The sequence below is a fragment of the Bombina bombina genome, chromosome 3 (assembly GCF_027579735.1).
Source record: "Bombina bombina isolate aBomBom1 chromosome 3, aBomBom1.pri, whole genome shotgun sequence".
Lineage (NCBI taxonomy): Eukaryota > Metazoa > Chordata > Amphibia > Anura > Bombinatoridae > Bombina > Bombina bombina.
The window spans coordinates 658670898-658692244 of record NC_069501.1 but is presented as its reverse complement, the minus strand read 5'-3'; the positions used below and the strand labels follow the sequence as shown (position 1 = coordinate 658692244).

The 21347-nt window shown below is 41.4% G+C and overlaps 1 protein-coding gene across 1 annotated transcript in view; it reads left to right on the top strand.

Annotated features, from left to right (window-relative positions):
- Positions 1–21347, top strand: part of TRIM37 (tripartite motif containing 37) — a 1136753-nt gene that overhangs the window by 682232 nt on the left and 433174 nt on the right. The gene's annotated exons all lie outside the window — the stretch shown is intronic.

Genomic DNA, 21347 nt, shown 5'->3' with positions numbered 1-21347 from the left:
AGTCCATGGGATCTTGGAAGCCAGCTCAATCTTTGAACAAGTCCAAGCAGAGCAAGAAGCCAGCCAAGACAAAGTCGGCATGAAGGGGCGGCCCCCGATCCGTCGCTGGATCGCATAGGGGGCAGACTATCTCTGTTCGCAGAGGCTTGGATGAGTGACGTACAGGATCCTTGTGTTCTGGAGGTTATCACCCAAGGTTACAGGATAGGGTTCAAGACTCATACGCCCAGGGGCAGATTCTTCCTGTCAATCCTATCCTCAAGACCATAGAAGAGAGACGCCTTTCTAGAGTGCGTGAGGGATCTCTCATCTCTTGGCGTAATCGTTCCAGTACCTCTAGCAGAAAGGGGTCTAGGGTACTTTTCAAACCTTTTCGTGGTCCCAAAGAAGGAGGGCACATTACGCCCAATTCTGGACCTAAAGTGCTTAAACAAGTTTCTGTCAGTTCCATCGTTCAAGATGGAGACGATCAGATCGATTCTGCCCCTAGTTCAAGAGGGGCAATTCATGACGACAATAGACTTGAAGGATGCCTACCTTTACGTGTAAATATTCCCTTTTGTGGGGAGTTCTCTCTGTGTTCTTCGAAACATCTGGATGTTTTTCATTCAGCTTTTGTTTTCATTAGACTTGGCTGATGCCTTGTGTGCATGTGCACTGTTCTTATATGTACCCTTCCCTTTGGGGGGGGTTGTTTGGTCTTTCTTATAAATGGGGAGGTTTGTCCTGTCTTGTGTGCAGGAGGTTGGAACAGGTATTTTTATCCTGTAAGGGTGAGCAGTTTGCTTTTCTTTGGTGGAGATTGGAATCTTCATGTTGAGACTGTCAGTTATGATATAGGACTCTTCTGCATTTGCAATGTTCTTCTCCTATGGGTTATCTTTGGCAGCACCTATTTGAGGGAGCTCTTGGGTTAGCACCCGAGTTCTGTGGGTGTGACAAGTTCACCCCATTCCATCCTTCCCTAGGGGTTGGCGTTTGGGGTCCTCTGTTCCCCTGTTTTTCAGACCTGCCTGTCGCTTGGGCTGGTCCGGTGTGGAGCAGGATCTGAGATAGGTGGTCATCCTTGGGCCTTTTAAAGGGCCATGATACCCAAATGTTGAAACACTTGAAAGTGATGCAGCATAGCTGTAAAAAGCTGACTAGAAAATATCACCTGAACATCTCTATGTAAAAAAGAAAGATATTTTACCTCAAAAATTCCTCAGTAGCCACATCTCATTGTAAAGGACTTCTAAGCAGCAAATCAGTATGCCTGTCCCGGGACATCTAAGTGAGTGAGCTTACGTGCACACTCATCTTATTTCCCTATTCAGTTTAAGGAGGTTTACTATGAAATCTCATGAGAGTTAAGTGAAATCTCATGAGTTCACTGTAAAAGAGTCCATGACCTCAGCACTGCTGATGCTGATTGGCTGCTGTTCATTTGTTAATTATTTTTTTTTTACCTGTAGCTGAGCAACAGCTGAAGTATATTTTTTTACATAGGACTTACTCTGCTGAGCTGAGGAGATTGTGAGGTAAAATATCTTCTTTTTTTACATAGAAATGCTCAGGTGATATTTCTTTTTTTAAGACACGATGTGTCCACGGATCATCTTAATTACTAATGGGATATTCACCTCCTGGTCAGCAGGAGGAGGCAAAGAGCACCACAGCAGAGCTGTTAAATAGCTCCTCCCTTCCCTCCCACTCCAGTCATTCTCTTTGCCTACGTTAGTGATAGGAAGTGGCAAAGTGAGGTGTTAGATTAGATTCTTCAATCAAGAGTTTATTATTTTTAAAGTAGTGCCAGAGTGTGCTGCTTTGTTCTAGGGTGTAGCCGTAGTCCATGTCAGTCTCTACAGTAGAGCTTTTGGTGGCTTTAGAGCAATGGGAACTTGTGAGACATAATTCTCACTGCGCCTCCCATAAATTGTTTGCTGCCCTGTTTGTGAAAGTCTGAGGGGAAAATAGACTCAGTAATTTTTATTTCCACAGGCTAATGTGAGGGAGAGGACCTTGCAAGCCGTGTGAGCTGCCATGCTGCCGGGCAAATTTTAAGGTAAGTGCTAAGTTTTATTTTCTGGGGATATGTTCACAGAAAAAAATTGCACTTTACTACATTCTTGGACACAAGATGACATTATCTCTAGTAGTGATAGGTCATAGGGCAGCTAATGCAGGCACTGGGGACGTGGAGATCTAGCTCCTATATGTTTGATTATAATATCAACTCCCTACGGCTTTATTGTGATCAGCAGCCGTCTGGGAGGTTTGCTCTTTGAACTGTTTATTTTACTGGCCCGGGGGATATAAATTGCACATGATTTGGGGCAATTCCTACTCCCGACGGCTTTGTTTACATAATCCAGCCGACCGGGAGGTTTAGCGTTTTAACCGCCATAAGGGTGCTATTTTTCAGACAGCTCTCACTTTACAATGCTTGCCCGGGGGATACACCCACGATGAGCGGAACTAACTGCGCGTCTTTTTTGCGCGCCTTTTCTCCTTAGCTTAATAGCTTTATCAATTCAACGGAGAAAGATGGTGGGTCTCCTCTGCTGCGTTGTGTCACGCAGCAGAGAGACTTCACATTCTGTAGTATTCCGGTTATTAAGTAGTCCGGATGTTTTTTTTTATATGTTAGCCCCATATCCAGTGACTGTAACTCCATTAGCAGACTGGTTGGAGACATAGGGGACAGAAGATGAGGGATTGTCCGAAATCAGTAATAAGACATGTTTTCAGGCTTATTCCCTGTAAAAAATAAAGCAGTTATCGTGTCCCTTAAAGATATAGTAACATATAATTTTTTATTGATCTGAGGTCTAGGGGTTGTCTGAATGTTGTGTTACACACTTATTTGCTGTAAAAATAAAGCAGTTATTTTAACACTTAAAGATACAGTAACATCCAATTTTTTATTTATCAATTGGGTATTCAAACGGTCCAGGAGGCCCTTCAGCTTGTTATTTAACATATGTAATGTTACTGGTCTATATGTAAAGCTGAATCAAGATGTCACTCTTTACATTTAAAGACACAGTAGCCCTAGTTAGGATACTCAATTTTATTTAATTAAAATGTGAATAATACAGTTTTTTCTGTTCCTCATGTTTTTTCTGTTCCTCATTCCAACATAGGTGTGTCCGGTCCACGGCGTCATCCTTACTTGTGGGATATTCTCTTCCCCAACAGGAAATGGCAAAGAGCCCAGCAAAGCTGGTCACATGATCCCTCCTAGGCTCCGCCTACCCCAGTCATTCTCTTTGCCGTTGCACAGGCAACATCTCCACGGAGATGGTTAAGAGTTTTTTGGTGTTTAAATGTAGTTTTTATTCTTCAATCAAGAGTTTGTTATTTTAAAATAGTGCTGGTATGTACTATTTACTCTGAAACAGAAAAGAGATGAAGATTTCTGTTTGTAAGAGGAAAATGATTTTAGCAACCGTTACTAAAATCGATGGCTGTTTCCACACAGGACTGTTGAGATGAATTAACTTCAGTTGGGGGAAACAGTGGGCAGACTTTTGCTGCTTGAGGTATGACACATTTCTAACAAGACTTGGTAATGCTGGAAGCTGTCATTTTCCCTATGGGAACCGGTAAGCCATTTTCTTAGTTTAGTATAAGAATAAAGGGCTTCACAAGGGCTTTAAAGACTGGTAGACATTTTTCTGGGCTAAAACGATTACTTTATAAGTATATTTAGTGGATTATAACTATAAATAGTTCTTTTAATCTTGGGGATGTATTAAAAAAACGGCAGGCACTGTATTGGACACCTTTTTCACTGGGGGCCTTTTCTAGTCATAGGCAGAGCCTCATTTTCGCGCCACTAATGCGCAGTTGTTTTTGGAAAGCAAGGCATGCAGATGCATGTGTGAGGAGCTAAGAACCACTGAAAAAGCTTATTGAAGGCGTCATTTGGTATCGTATTCCCCTCTGGGCTTGGTTGGGTCTCAGCAAAGCAGATACCAGGGACTGTATAGGGGTTAAATGTAAAAACGGCTCCGGTTCCGTTATTTTAAGAGTTAAAGCTTTCAAATTTGGTGTGCAATACTTTTAAGGCTTTAAGACACTGTGGTGAAATTTTGGTGAATTTTGAACAATTGCTTCATACTTTTTCACATATTCAGTAATAAAGTGTGTTCAGTTTAAAATTTAAAGTGACAGTAACGGTTTTATTTTAAAACGTTTTTTGTGCTTTGTTATCAAGTTTATGCCTGTTAACATGTCTGAACCATCAGATAGACGATGTTCTGTATGTTTGAAAGCCAAGGTTCCTCCCCATTTAAATATATGTGATGAATGTGACATAGTGTCCAAACAAAGTAGGGACAATGATGCCACTGATAATGATGTTGCCCAAGATGATTCCTCAAGCGAGGGGAGTAAGCATGGTACTGCATCATCCCCTTCTGTGTCTACACCAGTCTTGCCCACACAAGAGGCCCCTAGTACATCTAGTGCGCCAATCCTTCTTACTATGCAACAATTAACGGCTGTAATGGATAATTCTATTAAAAACATTTTGTCCAAAATGCCCACTTATCAGAGAAAGCGCGATTGCTCTGTTTTAGATACTGAAGAGCATGAGGACGCTGATGATAATGGTTCTGACATACCCTCACACCAATCTGAAGGGGCCAGGAGGGAGGTTTTGTCTGAGGGAGAAATTTCAGATTCAGGAAAAATTTCTCAACAAGCTGAACCTGATGTTATTACTTTTAAATTTAAATTAGAACATCTCCGCGCTCTGCTTAAGGAGGTGTTATCTACTCTGGATGATTGTGACAATTTGGTCATTCCAGAGAAATTATGTAAGATGGACAAGTTCCTAGAGGTCCCGGTGCCCCCCGATGCTTTTCCTATACCCAAGCGGGTGGCGGACATTGTAAATAAGGAATGGGAAAGGCCCGGCATACCTTTTGTTCCTCCCCCTATATTTAAGAAATTATTTCCTATGGTCGACCCCAGAAAGGACTTATGGCAGACAGTCCCCAAGGTCGAGGGGGCGGTTTCTACTCTAAACAAACGCACTACTATACCTATAGAAGATAGTTGTGCTTTCAAAGATCCTATGGATAAAAAATTAGAGGGTTTGCTTAAAAAGATGTTTGTTCAGCAAGGTTACCTTCTACAACCAATTTCATGCATTGTTCCTGTCACTACAGCAGCGTGTTTCTGGTTCGAAGAACTAGAAAAGTCGCTCAATAAAGAATCTTCGTATGAGGAGGTTATGGACAGAGTTCAAGCACTTAAATTGGCTAACTTTTATCTTAGACGCCACTTTGCAATTAGCTAGATTAGCGGCGAAAAATTCAGGTTTTGCTATTGTGGCGCGCATAGCGCTTTGGCTAAAGTCTTGGTCAGCGGATGTGTCCTCCAAGAACAAATTGCTTAACATCCCTTTCAAGGGTAAAACGCTGTTTGGCCCTGACTTGAAAGAGATTATTTCAGACATCACTGGGGGAAAGGGCCACGCCCTTCCTCAGGATAGGTCTTTTAAGGCTAAAAATAAGCCAAATTTTCGTCCCTTTCGCAGAAACGGACCAGCCTCAAATTCTACACCCTCTAAGCAAGAGGGTAATAGTTCTCAAACCAAACCAGCCTGGAGACCGATGCAAGGCTGGAACAAGGGTAAGCAGGCCAAGAAACCTGCCACTGCTACTAAAACAGCATGAAGTGTTGGCCCCCGATCCGGGACCGGATCTGGTGGGGGGCAGACTCTCTCTCTTTGCTCAGGCTTGGGCAAGAGATGTTCAGGATCCTTGGGCGCTAGAAATAGTTTCTCAAGGTTATCTCCTGGAATTCAAGGAACTACCCCCAAGGGGGAGGTTCCACAGGTCTCAATTGTCTTCAAACCAAATAAAAAGACAGGCATTCTTACATTGTGTAGAAGACCTGTTAATAATGGGAGTGATTCATCCTGTTCCATTAGGAGAACAAGGGATGGGGTTTTACTCCAATCTGTTCATAGTTCCCAAAAAAGAAGGAACTTTCAGACCAATTTTAGATCTCAAGATTCTAAACAAATTTCTCAGGGTTCCATCGTTCAAAATGGAAACCATTCGAACAATTCTTCCTACCATCCAGAAAGGTCAATTCATGACCACGGTGGATTTAAAGGATGCGTATCTACATATTCCTATCCACAAGGAACATCATCGGTTCCTAAGGTTCGCCTTTCTGGACAAGCATTACCAGTTTGTGGCACTTCCATTCGGATTAGCCACTGCTCCAAGAATTTTCACAAAGGTACTAGGGTCCCTTCTTGCGGTGCTAAGACCAAGGGGCATTGCAGTAGTACCTTACTTGGACGACATACTGATTCAAGCGTCGTCTCTGTCAAAAGCAAAGGCTCATACGGACATTGTCCTAGCCTTTCTCAGATCTCACGGGTGGAAAGTGAACATAGAAAAAAGTTCTCTGTCCCCGTCAACAAGAGTTCCCTTCTTGGGAACAATAATAGACTCCTTAGAAATGAAGATTTTTCTGACAGAGGCCAGAAAATCAAAACTTCTAAGCTCTTGTCAAGTACTTCATTCTGTTCTTCTTCCTTCCATAGCGCAGTGCATGGAAGTAATAGGTTTGATGGTTGCGGCAATGGACATAGTTCCTTTTGCACGAATTCATCTAAGACCATTACAACTGTGCATGCTCAGACAGTGGAATGGGGATTATACAGACTTGTCTCCGACGATCCAAGTAGATCAAAGAACCAGAGATTCACTCCGTTGGTGGCTGAACCTGGACAACCTGTCACAGGGAATGAGCTTCCGCAGACCAGAGTGGGTCATTGTCACGACCGACGCCAGTCTGGTGGGCTGGGGCGCGGTCTGGGAACCCCTGAAAGCTCAGGGTCTATGGTCTCGGGAAGAATCTCTTCTCCCGATAAACATTCTGGAACTGCGAGCGATATTCAATGCTCTCAAAGCTTGGCCTCAACTAGCAAAGGCCAAATTCATAAGGTTTCAATCAGACAACATGACGACTGTTGCATATATCAACCATCAGGGGGGAACAAGGAGTTCCCTGGCGATGGAGGAAGTGACCAAAATAATTCAATGGGCGGAGAATCACTCCTGCCACTTGTCTGCAATCCACATCCCAGGAGTGTAAAATTGGGAAGCGGATTTTCTGAGTCGTCAGACTTTCCATCCGGGGGAGTGGGAACTCCATCCGGAAATCTTTGCCCAAATAACTCAATTATGGGGCATTCCTGACATGGACCTGATGGCGTCTCGTCAGAACTTCAAGGTTCCTTGCTACGGGTCCAGATCCAGGGATCCCAAGGCGACTCTAGTAGATGCACTGATAGCGCCTTGGACCTTCAACCTAGCTTATGTATTCCCACCGTTTCCTCTCATTCCCAGGCTGGTAGCCAGGATCAATCAGGAGAGGGCTTCGGTGATCTTGATAGCTCCTGCGTGGCCACGCAGAACTTGGTATGCAGACCTGGTGAATATGTCATCGGCTCCACCATGGAAGCTACCTTTGAGACAGGACCTTCTTGTTCAAGGTCCATTCGAACATCCGAATCTGGCTTCACTCCAACTGACTGCTTGGAGATTGAACGCTTGATTTTATCAAAGCGTGGGTTTTCAGATTCTGTCATTGATACTCTTGTCCAGGCTAGAAAGCCTGTAACTAGGAAAATTTACCATAATATATGGAAAAAATATATCTGTTGGTGTGAATCTAAAGGATTCCCATGGAACAAGATAAAAATTCCTAAGATTCTATCCTTTCTACAAGAGGGTTTGGAGAAAGGATTATCTGCAAGTTCTTTGAAGGGACAGATTTCTGCTTTATCTGTTTTACTTCACAAAAAACTGGCGGCTGTGCCAGATGTTCAAGCTTTTGTTCAGGCTCTGGTTAGAATCAAGCCTGTTTACAAACCTTTGACTCCTCCTTGGAGTCTCAATTTAGTTCTTTCAGTTCTTCAAGGGGTTCCGTTTGAACCCTTACATTCCGTAGATATTAAGTTACTATCTTGGAAAGTTTTGTTTTTGGTTGCAATTTCTTCTGCTAGAAGAGTTTCAGAGTTATCTGCTCTGCAGTGTTCTCCTCCTTATCTGGTGTTCCATGCAGATAAGGTGGTTTTGCGTACTAAACCTGGTTTTCTTCCGAAAGTTGTTTCTAACAAAAACATTAACCAGGAGATAGTTGTGCCTTCTTTGTGTCCGAATCCAGTTTCAAAGAAGGAACGTTTGTTACACAATTTGGATGTAGTTCGTGATCTAAAATTCTATTTAGAGGCTACAAAGGATTTCAGACAAACATCTTCTTTGTTTGTTGTTTATTCTGGTAAAAGGAGAGGTCAAAAAGCAACTTCTACCTCTCTCTCTTTTTGGCTTAAAAGCATCATCCGATTGGCTTATGAGACTGCCGGACGGCAGCCTCCTGAAAGAATCACAGCTCACTCCACTAGGGCTGTGGCTTCCACATGGGCCTTCAAGAACGAGGCTTCTGTTGATCAGATATGTAAGGCAGCGACTTGGTCTTCACTGCACACTTTTACCAAATTTTACAAATTTGATACTTTTGCTTCTTCTGAGGCTATTTTTGGGAGAAAGGTTTTGCAAGCCGTGGTGCCTTCCATCTAGGTGACCTGATTTGCTCCCTCCCATCATCCGTGTCCTAAAGCTTTGGTATTGGTTCCCACAAGTAAGGATGACGCCGTGGACCGGACACACCTATGTTGGAGAAAACAGAATTTATGCTTACCTGATAAATTACTTTCTCCAACGGTGTGTCCGGTCCACGGCCCGCCCTGGTTTTTTTAATCAGGTCTGATGAATTATTTTCTCTAACTACAGTCACCACGGTATCATATGATTTCTCCTATGCATATTCCTCCTTTACTGGGGTAGGCGGAGCCTAGGAGGGATCATTTGACCAGCTTTGCTGGGCTCTTTGCCATTTCCTGTTGGGGAAGAGAATATCCCACAAGTAAGGATGACGCCGTGGACCGGACACACCGTTGGAGAAAGTAATTTATCAGGTAAGCATAAATTCTGTTTTCCGACAGTATAATTCCTCCCGCTGATACTGAAATAGTATTTTTCAGGTTTAAGCTAGTACACCTCCGTCTGTTTCTTAAGAGGTTTTACCTACTCCAGACGACAACGATCAGTTAAGGAATAGGAGAGATTGAGTACCTCTTTGTTTTCCCATTTCCTATATTGGGAATGTTTACCCTTGTCGTATTTTTTCATGGAATCTCATCAGGCAGTAACCAAGGTGGAAGAGACAGTTTCCACACTAACCTGGAGACCTACTATTCCCATAGAGGGTAGTTGTTAAAAAAATGGCAACCTATGGTTCGTAGTGTTACTGTCCCTTATGCGGCAGCATACGGTTTCATTCATTGTCTGGTTTCAATCAGACAGACACGCCCCTCGAAGAGGCCCAGGATAAGATATGGGTCCTTAAGACGTCCATCTCCTATCTTATAGATGCTTCCCCGCAGGTTTTTAGCGTGGAGCAAACATTTGTCTTACCATATTGATTCGCATTATGGTTAAGTTACCTTTTTCGTTCCTATCGAGTTATCTGGAGCCAGATGAGAGGTAAGGGGATCCTTCCTCTGTGTAGGAGACTTCTACAACCTGAGAGGGATGGTTTCTGTTCCATTTCAGGAACGGGGTCTGGGACTTTATTTTAATCTGGTCGGGGTTCCCAAAAAAGGAGGGAACCTTCAGTTTTATTTTAGCTCTCAAGAGTTCGATCAAAGTTCCTAAGAGTACTGTCCTTCTAGATGGAAACTATTCGTTCCATTCTCCTTTGGGACCTAGGAGGTCAATTTATGACTTCGGTGGATTTGAAGGATGCATACTTGCATGTTTACAATCATAGGGACAGTCGCAGGTTCTACAGTTTGTCTTTCCAGACAAACTCTTCCAATTTGTGGCTTTGTCTTTTGGTCTTACCACAGCTTACAGAATTTTCATTACCAATTACCAATTGCCCATGTAGCCTAGTGGTTAGCTTTGTGGCTTTGCAACTCAAACAGCTGCTGGCCCATTGCTGGGGCGCCCTAGCTGGACAACTGTCTAGTCCAGGCTCCATCTTTTCATACAAAATTCCACATGGACATTGTGTTATCCTTCCTGTGATCTCATGGGTGGAAGGTAGAATTTGTAAAAGAGTTCCTTAGTCCCAAATAAAAGGGTAACTTTCTTAGGATCCTTAAGAGAGTCCTTGTCAATGTACATTTTTCTGACAGAGGCAGGAAATCAAAGATTCTCGATTCTTGTCTAGTCCTTCATTCTACTCCTTGGACCGTCCGTGACTCAGTGCATATAGGTAATCGGGCTGATGGTGGCGGCAATGGACATCATCCGGTTTGTTTTCTTCCATCTCAGAGCTCTACAGTTAAACATGCTGAGGCAATGGAACGGAGATTATTAGGACTTGGCTCCTCGATTACTTTTGGAGCAGGAGACAAGGTGGCTACAATGGTGGTTGTCTCTGGATCATCTTTCCCAGGGAACCTGCTTTTGCAGACCATCTTGGGTGATTGTGACAACAGATGCTTTTCAAGGTGGGGAGCAGTGGATAGATAGCTCAGCATGCTAAGGCACTGTGGCTGAGCCCTGTAGCAACCCAAGGGTTGCCGGGTCGATCCCCAAGACTGGGGTTCTCTAAAGGCTCAGGGAACATGGACTCAGTCGGAGTCTGTTCTACTCATTCACATTCAGGAACTGAGAGCGATCTACAATGATCTTCAGTCTTGGCCCTGTTAGCCTCGGTACAGTTTATTAGTTTCCATCCGGACAACATAACGTCAGTGGTTTACATCATTCATCAGGGAGGAACGAAGAGTTCCTTGGCGATGACAGAAGTAGCCAAAATACTTCAATGGGCGGAGGGCCATTGTTGCTGCCTGTCGGCGATCCACATCCTAGGGGTGGCCATCTGGGAGGCAGATTTCCTGAGCAGGCAGACCTTTCATCCGGAGGGAGTGAGAACTCCATCCGGAAGTGTTTCTGCAGCCTGATTTTCAAGTAGGGTCAGCCGAACTTAGATCTCATGGCATGGCGACAGGATGTCAAGCTCCCGAGATACAGGTCGAAATCCAGGGACCCACAGGCAGAACTGATAGATGCTTTGGCAGCCCCTTGGCCCTTCAATCTAGCATACCTGTTTTCTCCTTTTGCTTCTCTTCCTCGAGTAATTGCTCGAATCAAGCAGGAAAGGTCCTTGTTGATCCTCATAGCACTGGCCTGGTCTTGCAGGATTTGGTATGCATGTCTGGTGGAAATGACACCTCTCACACCTTGGAGACTTCCATTGAGGAAAGACCTTCTGATTCAGGGGCCCTTCTTTCACCTAAATCTAGTTTCTGTGATACTCTCTGCTTGGAAATTGAACGCTTAATTTTATCCAAGCGGAGATTTTCTTACTCTGATATAGAGACCTTGATTCAGGCTCCTAAGCCTGTTTCTAGAGGGATTTACCATAAGATTTGGCGTAAATATCTCTATTGGTGGGAATCCTAGGGATTAGGATTCCTAGAATTTTGTCCTTTCTCCAAGAGTTTGAAGAAAGGTTTATTGCCAAGTTCCCTATAGGGGGCATATCTTGGCCTTATCTATTTTGTTACACAAACATCTGGTGGATGTTCTAGATGTATAATTATTCTGTCAGGCCTTGGTCAGGATCAGGCCTGTGTTCAAACTAGTTACTCCTGCATGGAGTCTTCATTTAGTTCTCAAAGTTCTTAAGGGGCTCTGTTTGAGCCTATGCATTCCTTAGATATTAAGTTTTATTTCCTGTTGATACTTCTTCTGCTTGGAGAGTGTCAGAGTCCTCGGCATTACAATATGAGTCTCCTTATCTTATTAATTCAGATAAGGTAGTTTTACGTACTAAATTAGGAATTTTTCCTAGGGTTGTTTCTGATTAGGAACATTAATCAGGAGATTGTTGTTCCTTCCTTGTGTCCTCCTTCTCAGAAGGAAGGGCTTCTGCACAACTTGAATGTTGTCCATGAATTAAGGTTTTACCTGCAGGAGACTAAAGACTTTCGTCAGTCGTCTTCTTTGTTTGTGTTTTTTTCAGGAAGCCGCAAAGGTTTAGAAAGCTATGGCTATTTCTCCTTCTTTTGGCTGAAGAGGATCTTACGTTTTTCATATGGGACTGCTGGACAGCAGCCTCACAAGAGAGTTACGGCTCCTTCCTCGAGGGCTGTTTTTTTCCTCATGGCCGTTCAAAAATTAAGCTTCTGTGGTACAGATTTGCAAGGCTGCAACTTGGTCCTATCTTCACACTTTTTAAAAGTTCTGCGACTGAGGCCGCTTTTGGGAGAAAGGTTCTTCAAGTAGTGGTGCCTTCCGTTTAGGTTCCCTGTCTTGTCCCTCCCGTATCATCTGTGTACTCTAGCTTGGGTTTTGAATCCCATTAGTAATTAAGATGATCCGTGGACTCTTCGTGTCTTAAAAAAGAAAATTTATGCTTACCTAATAAATTTATTTATTTTTTTGACACAATGAGTCCACGGCCCGCCCTGTTCCTTTTGACAGGTTGTGGGTTATTGTAAACTTCAGACACCTCTGCACCTTTGGCTTTTCCTTTCTTTTCCTAACTTCGGTTTAATGACTGGAGTGGGAGGGAAGAGAGGGAAGGAAGGGAGATCTGCTGTGGTGCTCTTTGCCTCCTCCTGCTGACCAGGAGGTGAATATCCAATTAGTAATTAAGATGATCCGTGGACTCTTCGTGTCAAAAAAAGAAATACATTTATCAGGTAAGCATAAATTTTCTTTTTCCTGTCGGCTTTTTACAGTTATACTGCATCAGTTTCAAGTGATTTAGCACATGAGTATTATGTCCCTTTAAGGTTCGGTGAGCCTTCTTGAGGTTTTGTGCTTTCTCTATGTCAAGATATTTGAGAAGGACTGATGGCTTTTGGTTAGCCTGTGATGTGCCCACTGTTAAGTGGATGTTTAGTAGTCTGGCAATTAGGATTTTATATCTCTTTTCAACTGCTCTTACTTGCTGGCAAGTATTCTTTTCAGAGTCATCCTGTATGACACTAGTGTGTGGGTTGACTCAGGTGTTCACTTATCTGGGCTTGCTGCACATGTTAGATCTGTGCATATTTTGATATTCTGAGTAATCTGTGACTTGAGGACTTTGTCTTCAGTTGTCTTTTAAGATGCGATGCATTGTATTTAGGAGAAATTTTCTTCTCGGTTTCTGTTCCCGGTCTTAACCTTGTGGTTTCTGTGTATACCGGGGTCTGACCTGCTGTTTTGGTCTAGTGGTGAGCTTAGCGGCTTCACTACCTGAAGGCTGAGAGTTTGCATAACCACTGTGGGTGCTGTGGTTTCTCGTTGCCTGTCTGTTTCTCACAACTGTTTCGGGTCTCTGTGGGCTTGGCTTGGTTCTCAGGGTTCCTTTTTTCATTTGGAACCGGTTGCACTTTATTTGGGAAAAGAAAAAGCAGGACTTATGGCACTACTATATAGGTATACTTGGGGTTCTCTGTATGTAGCAATTTGGATCGTTCAACAATAATTCACAGAATAAGGTGCTGTGTACTTTCGGTTCTAACAAGAAAGAGATTTCAATCCTTGGGATTGAAGGGGATGTACACTTGTGGAGCACTCTAGGCCCAAGAAAAGTGGCTATAAGTTAGAACAATTATGGGAGGAGGGAGACGGTTTTACCCGTAATATATTAAAATATAACCTTTATTGGGTATCATTAAAAAATAACGGATCCACAAACAAACATATAATTTATTAAAAACACAGAATATAGATGAAATTATAATAGGCTGCGTGTAGTATTCCACCCTAATAGTGACTTAAGGTGTATATTCTTGACCAAAGGTTAGATATCTGTACTTGGAAGAATACAGTAGTATACTGCATACAAGTATTAAGTATACTAGATAAAATATTATAACTCCAATGATATAGAGTTGTAACTCTTTGCTATAATCTAGTGATGGAGGGAATTCGGTACTTATCCTCTATTCACTATAATCTCCTGTGATAACCAGTACTTATGTGATTCTCATATATTCCCCAAGTTCAGAATATAAAGATGTCTATATATACTCCTATTGGTATCCCAATCTAAGATCCGTGTATGGGAGTTTGCTATTATAATATATTAGTGGGAGCTTACTTATTATATTACTAATTTCTGAAAAAATGGTTGGTTTCCCACCTTTATATAGTGAAACTTTTGTTATACTGTAATCATGGTATGTGCTTCAACATAATAAGCTGTAACAACTAATAAAGTAAAACACTTAAGGAGTATCTTTTATAGTCCTAAGTTCATAGGTATATAGTTATCTTTAAAGGCAAGTGTTGCTGATACTTATTTGCTCTTAATTCATAGTCAATTGGTTAGAGCTTACTGCTAAGGTATCAAAAAAACCTATTACCCTAATGAACTTGGAATGATTGTATAATTATCCAAAAGTGTTCATAGTAAAAGTTTACAAACCTATCATGATAGCGTTTGTTTCAACTTTATATACTATTATAGCTTATGATGGTCAGATACAGCACTCATAAAGTATAGTCACTATAGAAACTTATTAGAATGATCTTGTACTTCAACCAGTTTTCAGCTCCAGATTATATACTAATCTAATATTGGTATAAACTCCACCAGTTAAATAAATCAGATAATAATTACACTGGGTTCTACTGCAGCTTCAAAGCGTATGTAAACCTATTGCTTGAATTAACTTAAACAGCCTGCTCACTATATTCGTGTATAGGTACCGCTGCAGCTTAAGAGCATATGTTATCGAATAGCTTAAATTGAATGAAACAAACTGCCCACATTAAATGTTTGTGTTCGGCTAGTAGCCGCAAAATGACCAAAGTTAACAGATTTGTTTCTCCAGGGAAAGCCCGTAATATATCTATGCATTCGGCTGACAGCCGTTAGTCAACTAGTAATATGAGGCGTTTTTAATAAACATCGCTATTAGGTTAACCATATTATAGAATTCTGCAAATTAAAAAGTTGTGCTTTTAGCATATCAACTTGCTAAGCCCTAACATGTTTCGCCACCAACGTGGCTTTCTCAAAGGGTAAATCGCGGCATTCGGTCTTTTAACAACTCGTATCACTCCCCTTTTCCTGACGTCATCGCCTATCAGAATGGATGTTCGTCTGCGCCAATGGTCCTCTCTCTAAAGTGCTTGCTTAATGTGATCTAGCACCTGAGTGGATGCTTATCGATTGGAGTTCTAAGCTTATAATGAACAATGAATGTAACGATTCTCTCGTTATAATTTGATCAATATATTAAGTATTATAAGATTATCTTAATATGTGTTTTAATCGCCACTGTGGGAATCAGTGTACTTATGTGTTCTATCCACATTGTTATTGAATGACGTGCTGGGGATGTTATGGTTACATTTGTATATGTATATGTAACAGATGGATGTTGTTACACCATTCCCATAATGGTCATTTTAATTTCCTGTATCAGATACTTATGGTTAACAGGTTAAATCCCTATACATGAATAGATAACATTAAGATAGGATTAATTTGTTATTTGTCCCTAATTTGAAAGTTTCCATTTAGTATTATGCCACTGGAATAACCAATGGTAGAATTGTAGGTAATTTGCTTTCAATGATGGTTACCAAATTCATATATAGTATTGTACTTATTTATTGTACTTATTAGATGTTACATGTGGTATTTTCAAATCTCTATATTTTAGATTATGAAGTTGCACGTATAGGTTTTGTGTAATTCCTAAGTGTGCCATATTATGAAGAATCAGGTTTTTTCTAATAATGTTGCATTATAGTGAAGTGAATACATAGGCTGTGTAAGAGTGCGGTTTAAAATATTGTGATTAAATTATAAGTACGTTATAAATAATACTGATTATCAACATGATAAAATACAATAACGCAGAGGCTGTGAAAAGTGAACCATTATATTGGATATATGTGTGGGATCATGGCTGATTCAAAATAAAATATATAATTGTGTGGGATCATACAACAACTAGAAGTGAGTGCTCTCAACAAAAAGGGAAAATGAAGAAATTGACAAAATGATGTGGAAAAAAATTGGTTGCATGATTAGAGTGAGGAATTGATAGGCCACGATGTGTGTGCTGATAAGTAAGTGCTAGGTACATGGGATAAATAAAGTGCCTGAGTATTGTGATAGAGACGTTCTCATTGCATTAATCTAATATTTAAACACTTTTTATTAGGTGTCACTCTATCTCACACTATCATAACCTGTTCTAGTAGATTCCAATTCTTATTGGTCCAAGGATATTCTCTAGTAGAGAAAGTATCGTTTCTCTTGATTCATATATTAACCATCTTATTGAGTTACACTGATTCAGTTTACAAATAAGAAACATAATTATTATGTTCATTCAACCCATTGGGTTGAGTGGCATTTAACAGGTAGATCCATCTACTTTCTTATTGTAGTAGTTGTTTCTCTTTGTCTCCACCTCTTATGCCAAATTTAACTTTTTGCACTCCAAAGCACTGTAAAGTATTTGGTTTGCCCTGATGGTATTTATAGAAATGTCTAGCCACTGATGTAATGGTCTTTTTATTATGTAGGTCTTTGGCTGCATTCTTTATATTTCGTACATGTTCCTGCAACCGTGTGTGTAATTTTCGTGTCGTCATTCCGACGTAGATCTTCGGGCATTTACAATTTAAGACATAAATTACACTGGTAGTGTTGCAGTTGATGAAAGATTTAATATTGTGTATTTTATTAAATCTGTCTTTCACCATGGTGGTCTTTTTCAAAAATTGACAACTTGAGCATGATCCACATGGATAGGATCCATTTGGTATGTTGCCTCTTACAGTTTTCTTATTGTATACGAAGTGACTGGGACTCAATATATCTTTCAGGTTTTTTGTCCTTCTGTAGCTGACCTCTATTTTAGGTCCTATTAATTTCTCCAATACATTATCAGATTGAAGGATGTGCCAATGTTTTTGGATTATCTTGATTATCTCGTGACTCTGTGCATTGTAGGTTAATACGAGTCTTGTTTTGCCTTCCTTCTTTCGAGATTTAGGTTTTTTTTTTTTTAAATATCTTTATTTTTGTGTGCCACGTTCAGGAAGACCATTACATCATATATGCAGTACAACCATCAAATGATAATTCAACAACATTCTTTCAACAAGAGAGACTAGTCTGAACCAATTGTGCCCCTAGCTATGGGGCAGCTAAGGCTTACATGGTGAATACAATACCATTTAATAGAATAACTAGACTTGTGTAGCAGGATTTAGTCCTCCCTTAGGGCACTTTTTGTAACATACAAACAAAACAAACAAATTCTAATAACCTAATTAAACAATGATATTTGCCAACTCGGATTACTCACCTCTTCTCCCCCCTCCCTCAGTTCCTAGTTAGTCGAATACCCACTCCCCTCTCAAATTGGCTTCAAGTATGTACTCCGTGTTTTTAAATGGTGTTATAATGATCTTTTGTAGCGCTGTTGGGAGTGTGTGTATGAAGGGTTCCCACTTAGTGACGAAAGATTTAACTCTCTTAGTCATGTCGCCTAGTCCGTCTAATTGTTCGATAAACATTTGGTTAAGCAATGTCTGTCTCAGCTGTGTTACAGTAGGTGGATTACGTTTGAGCCAGTTTTGGAATATTAAACGCCTGGCTACCAAAACTATGTTGGAGGTGAATATCTTAAGTTGTCTTGGGACATCCCCAAAATCTAACAGTACAATGTTTCTAAATGTTAGTTCAGGGATGTGGGAATGTGTGTTCAGAGTCGCCCAGTAATTTGTCATTTTCCAAAATTTTACTAACTTGGGGCAGCTCCACGTCATGTGCTTAATGTCTGCATCTTTCTTCCCGCACTTTGGGCATTTGTCGTCCCTGTCAGTTCTCCATTTTTGGTATTTCTTGGGTGTTATGTAACTGTCATGCATGAGTTTGAAATGTGACTCCCTTACATCTGAAGAGAGAGTGGCTCGTTTGACCTTAAGGATACTCTCCTCTATGTCTTTACCAGTGACTACCTCCCCCAACAAAGAACTCCAAACTTCAGCAATTTTACTGCTGCACGATGTGTTAGTTGAGTTGTTCAGGTTCTTATAAAGTGGGGAAATGGATGTGTTGCCCTGCTCTGCTAACTGCATTACTTGTTTAATATGCAATTGTGTAGCTTCCTGATTTTCCTTTTGTAGTGCTGTGTGGTAGTGCCTAGCCTGAAGGTACGCATAGTGGTGTGTGCTGGGCATCCCAAATGTCCGTCTCAAGTCTTCAAATGATTGCGTGTGTTCCCCCCTGGTGTCAGGGTCTGGCCCACTGTTCTTAATCCTAACTCTCTCCATCGAGCAAATGCTTCGGAAGTGATACCCGCAGGGAATTCGGGGTTCCCTCCCCAGGGCAAGTAGGTCAGCAGTCTATTGTTACCTCCCAAATATTTGCAGGCCAACCTCCAGGCTCTCGCAGGTTGACTCAGCAGATCAATGTCCGTCAAGTATTTAGTAGCTTGCGAGTGTGTCAAGTGTGGTATCATGTCTAATGTCCAGGGTTTTATTAGTGTATTCTCTAATTTAATGTTTGTAAATTTTTCTTTCCCGGTAAGCCAGTCAATGGCGAACTTACACTGAGCTGCCCAATTATAAAGTTCAAAGTTGGGCAATGCTAAGCCTCCCATCTCTCGGGCCGCCGTGAGCTTTAAGTAACTGACCCTATGTTTCTTATTAGTCCAAACGAACTGAAGGACCATATGGACCACATTTTGCAGATCTGACTTTTTAAGGAGAAAGGGTAACGTCTGAAAAAAATAAAGCATTTTTGGGAAAAATACCATTTTTATGAGTCCCACTCTACTACAGAGGGACAGCGGGAGCGGGGACCATGCTTTAAGCATATTTCTTCTGTTATGTGTGATCAGTCCACGGGTCATCATTACTTCTGGGATATTATCTGCTCCCCTACAGGAAGTGCAAGAGGATTCACCCAGCAGAGTTGCTATATAGCTCCTCCCCTCTACGTCACCTCCAGTCATTCTCTTGCACCCAAAGACTAGATAGGAGGTGTGAGAGGACTATGGTGATTATACTTAGTTTTTAGAACTTCAATCAAAAGTTTGTTATTTTACAATAGCACCGGAGCGTGTTATTACCTCTCTGGCAGAGTTTGAAGAAGAATCTACCAGAGTTTTTCTTATGATTTTAACCGGAGTAGTTAAGATCATATTGCTGTTTCTCGGCCATCTGAGGGAGGTAAAAACTTCAGATCAGGGGACAGCGGGCAGTTGAATCTGCATTGAGGTATGTAGCAGTTTTTATTTTCTGAATGGAATTGATGAAAAAATCCTGCCATACCGTTATAATGAACATGTATGTATACTCTACACTTTAGTATTCTGGGGATGGTATTTCACCGGAATTACTCTGTAAAAGTACATTAAACCTTTTAATAGGTATTTTTCATGTTAAACGTTTTTGCTGGAATGTAGAATCGTTTGCATTAATGAGGTACTGAGTGAATAAATATTTGGGCATTATTTTTCCACTTGGCAGTTTGCTTGTTTTAATTATGACAGTTTCGTTTCTCTCTCACTGCTGTGTGTGAGAGGGAGGGGCCGTTTTTGGCGCTCTTTGCTACGCATCAAAAATTTCCAGTCAGTTACTCTTGTATTTTCTGCATGATCCGGTTCATCTCTAACAGAACTCAGGGGTCTTCAAACTTCTTTGAAGGAAGGTAGATTCTCTCAGCAGAGCTGTGAGACTTATATAGTGACTGTGATTTAAAACGTTGCTCTGTAATTTTTATGTTTAAAATTTAATTAGTGTTATTTTACTAATGGGAACAAACCTTTGCTAAAAAGTTGTGTTGTTTTTAAAGAGTGATGCTATTACTGTTTTTCAGTTCATTATTTCAACTGTCATTTAATCGTTTAGTGCTTCTTGAGGCACAGTACGTTTTTGTTAAATAAGATTGTAACCGAGTTGCATGTTTATTGCTAGTGTGTTAAACATGTCTGATTCAGAGGAAGATACCTGTGTCATTTGTTCCAATGCCAAGGTGGAGCCCAATAGAAATTTATGTACTAACTGTATTGATGCTACTTTAAATAAAAGCCAATCTGTACAAATTGAACAAATTTCACCAAACAGCGAGGGGAGAGTTATGCCGACTAACTCGCCTCACGTGTCAGTACCTGCATCTCCCGCCCGGGAGGTGCGTGATATTATGGCGCCTAGTACATCTGGGCAGCCATTACAGATAACATTACAAGATATGGCTACTGTTATGACTGAAGTTTTGGCTAAATTACCAGAACTAAGAGGCAAGCGTGATCACTCTGGGGTGAGAACAGAGTGCGCTGATAATTCTAGGGCCATGTCTGATACTGCGTCACAGCTTGCAGAGCATGAGGACGGAGAGCTTCATTCTGTAGGTGACGGTTCTGATCCAAGCAGATTGGATTCAGATATTTCAAATTTTAAATTTAAATTGGAAAACCTCCGTGTATTACTAGGGGAGGTCTTAGCGGCTCTTAACGATTGTAACACTGTTGCAATACCAGAGAAAATGTGTAGGTTGGATAAATACTTTGCGGTACCGGCGAGTACTGACGTTTTTCCTATACCTAAGAGATTAACTGAAATTGTTACTAAGGAGTGGGATAGACCCGGTGTGCCGTTCTCACCCCCTCCAATATTTAGAAAGATGTTTCCAATAGACGCCACCACACGGGACTTATGGCAAACGGTCCCTAAGGTGGAGGGAGCAGTTTCTACTTTAGCTAAGCGCACCACTATCCCGGTGGAGGATAGCTGTGCTTTTTCAGATCCTATGGATAAAAAATTAGAGGGTTACCTTAAGAAAATGTTTGTTCAACAAGGTTTTATATTGCAACCCCTTGCATGCATCGCGCCGATTACGGCTGCGGCAGCATTTTGGATTGAGTCTCTGGAAGAGAACCTTAGTTCAGCTACGCTGGACGACATTACGGACAGGCTTAGAGTCCTTAAACTAGCTAATTCATTCATTTCGGAAGCCGTAGTACATTTAACCAAACTTACGGCTAAGAATTCAGGATTCGCCATTCAGGCACGTAGGGCGCTGTGGCTAAAATCCTGGTCGGCTGATGTAACTTCTAAGTCCAAATTACTTAATATACCTTTCAAGGGGCAAACTTTATTTGGGCCCGGTTTGAAAGAAATTATTGCTGACATTACAGGAGGTAAGGGCCACGCTCTACCTCAAGACAAAGCCAAAGCTAAGGCTAGACAGTCTAATTTTCGTCCCTTTCGGAATTTCAAAACAGGAACAGCATCAACTTCCACTGCACCAAAACAGGAAGGAGCTGTTGCTCGTTACAGACAAGG